Source organism: Suncus etruscus, chromosome 8 (assembly GCF_024139225.1).
Source record: "Suncus etruscus isolate mSunEtr1 chromosome 8, mSunEtr1.pri.cur, whole genome shotgun sequence".
In the NCBI taxonomy this organism is placed as follows: Eukaryota; Metazoa; Chordata; class Mammalia; order Eulipotyphla; family Soricidae; genus Suncus; species Suncus etruscus.
The window spans coordinates 57,727,067-57,733,333 of NC_064855.1; the positions used below are offsets into that span (position 1 = coordinate 57,727,067).

Consider the following 6,267-nt stretch of genomic DNA (forward strand, 5'->3'; position numbering starts at 1 on the left):
AGGGCTGTCCTTGAGAAGTCTTTAAGGACCACTTGCCTACCATCTGGCTTCTTATGTGGGGGTCACATAAGGGCATATGGGTGTTATAATAGTGAATGTGTAATTTATTATCAGTAAACGTCTGATGTTTCTATCACCTGGGGTCACATGGGGAACGTTGAAGAGACCCTGTCCAGCCCTAGTTCTAGTCATCCTAGCTTGTTATGCTCATGCCTGCTCTGACAACCATTAGAGGCGGCTTCAAGGGCAGCTGATCTTAGTTAAGAATTCTGGAGCAGCAGGTAGGGCATTTTTCTTGCTTATGGTTTGATCCCAGGAACCCCATCTTGTTCTCTGAGCATGACCAGGAGTAAACCTAAGCACAGAGACAGGAGTCATCCTGAGTAGCACTGGGTGTGGCCTCAACCACCCCAAGTAAAAGAAGAGAGGTTGTCTATATTTCTCCCCCAGCATGTCAAAGAGCTGAAAGTACAAAGCAGCCAGCTGACTGATGTCTAAAGTGGAAGAGGCGAAATGTATAGACAAGGATGGGCAGGGCTAACTTCAGTCTATGCTAGACACCCAAATAACATGCCTTTAGAATAACTTTCCAGTCTCTCGAGGACAGGTCAGTCCACTGGGAGCTGTAGGCATATGGTCCATTTGGAGATGAAGATTCAGAGAATTCAGAGAGACTCAGGCATTGCAAATAGGGTGTCTATATTTACCCATCCTGATGTGAATGCTTTAGTGCAGCAATAAGGTTCAGTTACCATAGATAGTCTGGCACCCTTGTGTTTTTGTTTGGGGGAAGAGATGCCCTTTCTGATTTCTCAGCATGGAGACAGAATAACTTAGTTCAGTTCATTGACTTCTCCTAGTAACTTCAGTAAGTTTGTTTATATATTCCCATTTGACAAGCTGATAATGAGGCTCAAAAGCAGAACTAGTATCCTGCATCCCTTCTCCAATAGCATCCTCTCCTCCTTTTCCACCCTGAGGTTTGAACTGACTGGCCATTGGTCACCTGGGAGGGCAATCAGCCTCTCCACTGGGCTTTCTTGCTAATCACTGATATCTGCTCTCCGTCTCCTGGTTTCTCACCCAAATTAAAGATTGTACTGTACATGTACTGACATGAGGATGGAGAGATAATGCAAGTTTAGGCATGGGGCCAGAGCAGTGGTGCTAGCGGTAAGGCATCTGCCTTGTCCGCACTAGCCTAGAACGGACCATAGTTTGATCCCGGCATCCCATATGGTCCCCTAAGCCAGGAGCAATTTCTGAGCGCATAGCCAGGAGTAATCCCTGAGCATCACTGGGTGTGGTCCCCACCCCCAAAAAAATTTAGACATGTGCATTGTGTATGGCTGATCTGAGCTCCATCCTCAGGATTAAATATGGTTCCCTTGAGTATCACCAGGAGTGATCTGAGTTTAGAGAAAGGACTAAGTTCTGAGACTGCTGGGTGTGACTTAACTGCCCTATGCACCCTGACAAAATACAAAAATACATGGTCACTTTAATTTGAGACTCTCTCTCGACCCCTCATCCTGCTGCCACTTTGCTTGATTTTTTTTTTTTAGGTTAATACAAACATTTTATTTTTTTTTCTTTTAAAATCTCCTCTATTAAACTAAGCTAATGCTAGCTTCAGTGTATAGCTGGAATTATTAGTTTATAAACAGATTTTTAGAATTTACATAAAAAATCAAAAATATGTCATATAGCTCAAATATATACAAAGGTCAAATAAACATTTAATAATAAAATACATATAAAGAATCTGTATTTCTTTTTTTTTTTTTTGGTTTTTGGGCCACACCCAGCGGTGCTCAGGGGTTGGTTACTCCTGGCTGTCTGCTCAGAAATAGCTCCTGGCAGGCACAGGGGACCATATGGGACACCGGGATTCAAACCAACCACCTTTGGTCCTGGATCGGCTGCTTGCAAGGCAAATGCCGCTGTGCTATCTCTCCGGGGCCCAAGAATCTGTATTTCTAATAACTTCCATAATAAACTTGTCTATATTTCCTATTAATGGTCTTGCTCAATCTAATTTCTTTACTACTTAACCAAGAATACATATCCTCTAATCATTAATGCTTTACTTATAAGACTTACATTACATGAGGTAATATAAACACAAAATTATATATTTAAAGTGTTATACAAAGCAATTTAAATATATTCATATAAATTCATATTGTAATTGAATTTTAATCATTATTTGTTCAAATATTTATGGTTGTAACGCTAAACATTCATTTATTTATCTTTAATCAGTGTCACTACAACTGAAAACATTGAATAGAAAATAAATCTACTAGTTTTTTTTATTTTACTTTTATCTACATTGCCTACTATAATCAGTTATAAAGACATGGTATGTTTAAGAATCATATTTAATTAGTAAGATTATAAATTTGCTACTTTATTTGATGTTTTTAGGTAAATAAATTATTCACTGTTAATTTTATGTTGTTTGGGGGCTACACAGTGTGACACTCTGGGCTCACACCTGGCTTTGCTTGATTTATCCAAGCAATATTCAAGCTATCTTCCTTTGAACTTTACACTCCATCTCCAACTGCCACTCTGGGCCTCGTCAAAAGGGTCAGTCCAATCCTTTCTTAATTCCCTTTCTCCTTGTTTTCTGTCACTTAAACTGCCAGTGCTTTTGGTATCTTCCTTGGGTCATCAGTGGTGTTGAGCCAAGCTGTGGGAAACGACACATGCTTGGATATACACATAGCCACTTAGGATACATGTATTGTCCTCAAGGATGTATACTGTACAATTTACCCATTTACACAGAACTCTATTGGCTATTCCACTGGACCAACTGACTCTCAAGAGAATGTTTTTATGAGGTTTTGCTGAACTCTTTGCTTCTACAGCCAACTAATGGAGGCTATTCAACCAAGATCAGACAAACTAATTTGTATTCAACTCACTAACTGCTCACATAAGCTTATGTCCATCAATGAACTTAATTTGACTTAACATAAAACTACTTCACCCTGAAACTGTAATAGTTAAAATGAAGCTTTGTTCAGCTCCAAATACGATTTCCAATAGATACAAGCAACATAAATGCCTTAAATGAATCCATTCTAGTACATTAAATATAGTTATAGCATTTACTACTGTGTGGTGCCCAAAGTGGTACCCAGGTCCTCCATATGCTGGGTATGGGCTTTATTGCTGAATACCTCCCTGGCCATACCTTTACTTTCATATTTAGTCATAACTTTGCTGTACTGGTAGTATTTAAAATCACACAATTTATAAAATTCCTGAAAATGTCTTCAGTTCTTCTGAACTGGTTGATAGGTGCTAACACACTCTAGAATGGTCTCAATATATTCCTCATTTCTCCTTCCCTATTTTAGAGGAAAAAGTGGCACATGCAGTTGGGGGTCTCCAGAGCTCTAAGTGAGAATGATTGGGTGCACTCAAGTCATTTGAAATGTCTTTAAATCTTAGTACGGGTCCAAAAGAAGCTTCCAAGGAAATAAATAACAATAGCCAAGTCCTTCAAGGTGGCTGGCTCACCGGCAAGAAAGAATTCTAGGTAGACATCCTGATTTTACAGACATCTCTCTGATCACGGCAGGGGTCTAGATACTATGCAAGGAAGGAAATCTCTTCCTCTCCATGAACCTTTACCCATTGGAACTGTCAGGAAACCTTCCTGCTGTGTTGCTTCCTCTTATCAAGTCATGGAAAACTTGAAAACTGATCTCAGTAATTAACATTAAGACATGATTTTGTGAGCAAATATAAAAGATTAAGGGAAAGACACCACTGATTTGAATTCTAGCAATATAAGCAAGGCAGTCTTCTAAATTTAAGCTAAACTGGCAGTTTTCAAAGTGAGCCAAGCCTGTGCATCTGGGAGTGGAAGCTCAAATTCGTATTTGGATGTCATACCTTCTTTTTTTTAAAAAAAAATTACATACATATTCCCATCTGTTGGAAGTGGGGGGTAACCCTAAAGCCTGTATCAAAAGATAAACTTTAGAATAACCTATTTTCTTATGCCTCTCTATTCCTCTAGTCTAAAACTATAATCAAAGGCTTTACAAAAAGTCGTGTCAAGCTGGCTTTAAAATGGATCTTAACCATTTTAATCTAATCCATATACCTTAGGCAATTTTTGAACAGAGGACAGAAACAGGCAATTGATGCTGAAAGGATGAGTGCTAAGAGGAGGCAATTCTCTGTAGGAAGGTGTAAATGAAGGGCACATGATGTTGCCTTGTAAAGTACTGACTGGCTCATACCTACTATCTCATGGCTGGTAAGTAACTTCCTAGGCAGGACCTTTCAATCTTCCCACCTTTCAGTGATTTTATTTTCAGGCTGGTTTATTCTGACATGGGATTTAATATACCTAGTCATAACTACTGTGTTGATGGAGTTTAGGCATTCCAAAGATGAAGTACCCCAGGGTTGTTTATTATCGGGGATTTTACTTGTTCTCTAACCTTCAGGTGCTAAAATAAGGTTTGATCCAGAGGAACTAATCCCCTCAACAACCACTGATAAAGGAGGAACTTTGGCTGACAACGCTTTAACCCAAGTTGAGAGCTCTACCTTCTTTTCTATCCTAATTAAGAGCTTATTTTTGAAATAGAAAAGAAAGACGCCAAACCACCAGAACATAATTTATGTACATTTATGGCTTTATACAATAATAGCAAAGATTGTTCTTGTGTCTGCAAGTACATCAGCATCATCAGGCACTTCTCAGAGAGTATCAGAACTGGGCTATGAAATTTGGACCCTTACTGAACTCAAGGAACAAAATGCATGAGGGTGTGACTTGTCCCGGCAGGACTCAGGTGACCACACCTGCCAGACAGTGCACAGCACACTGCTCTTGAAATGGGCACAAACAATGCCAAGTTGTTTTGTTTGCATAAACCACATTGCATTTTTTTTTACTGAATGATTACTTCCAAACTAAAACAACACACACACAAAAACTTCTTGCTTCAAAGTCAGTTATAAATTAAGAATGCTTAAGAGCTGAATGTAAGACTTTCAGGGAAGGGGAAAGAAAGGGGAGAGGGGCAGAACTGGAGACATATTCAGCAGTTAAATAAGTCCAGATTGAATACTTTTGGAAAACTGCTTATATTTTAAATGTCCTTCGCATCTTCTTAGGGCTGTTCCACTGATTCAATGCTCACTGGGATACAACATTTGCTAAATGATTTAGTCTTAGCCTGTCAAAGTAGAACTTTCCAAGTAGCATTTCTATTACCTAAATATATTCCATATAGCTATATTATGGAAAACAAATACTTTATATTTAAAATATTTGAATAGCTCTATAATACAATGCTTTTAATAACAGTACAAACCAGAGGAAATAAATCAAAGAAGGCTGCATAGGTGATATCATTTGCACATTTCACAAAGCAATCATGTACAATAATTGATAATACTAATTATTCCAGATAGTCAGTATTCGTACAGAAAAAGAATTACCAGAGGTCACAAAATGTTTGCTTTCAAAATAAACAAGGTGCTTTTCACTGGAATTCACTGTACCCCAGGAGAGGTACCCAAGATTCATGTTATAATTTCAACACAAAGAAAACTTTGGGTGCTTGCTTCGGCAGCACATATATTAAAACTGGAACGATACAGAGAAGATTAGCATGGCCCCTGCGCAAGGATGACACGCAAATTCGTGAAGCGTTCCATATTTAAAAAAAAATAAAAGAAAGAAAAAGAAAACTTTGGGAGGAAGTTGGGGAAGGATATTTACATAGACAAAGGAGAAAGAAACATCACTCAATTAAGTAATAAGATTTTAACAGTGATTTCAGCAGTAGTTGTTTCTCTAATGAAAAAATGAGGGCTCTAAGGCTCATAATATAAGGGTAGAAATGAGCATAGTGCAGCATATAACAGGAGTGAACATAAGTACTCTGGCACCAATGAATTCCATCCACTACCTAGTGGAACAGAGACTTCTTGAATCAAACATATTTTGGAGCAGCAGCAATGACGATGTGGCTGCTGAATGAGTTTTCCAAACAGAAGCCATAGTGGGAAATTTACAACAGAGCTGTAAAAGCTTGGAAGGTAAACCTGTGCTGCCTTTAAATATGCAGTAAAAACCAAGCCTACAAGAGATACATTTCACACACAGGACAAAAATCATGTGTGATCTAGGCTGGATATATAGAACAACAGAGCCTTCGTGAGAAGGCAAAAGGAACATTTTGTGCACCTGTTCCTTTTATCCTGTTGGTTTTGGGCATTCCA

At 38.6% G+C, this 6,267-nt stretch overlaps 1 non-coding gene across 1 annotated transcript; it reads left to right on the top strand.

The window, feature by feature from the left end:
• The first annotated feature begins 5,599 nt into the window (after positions 1–5,599).
• LOC126016912 (U6 spliceosomal RNA) lies at positions 5,600–5,706 on the top strand. The gene has a single exon (XR_007498597.1). It is a non-coding gene; the product is annotated as a U6 spliceosomal RNA (small nuclear RNA).
• Positions 5,707–6,267: the final 561 nt, after the last annotated feature.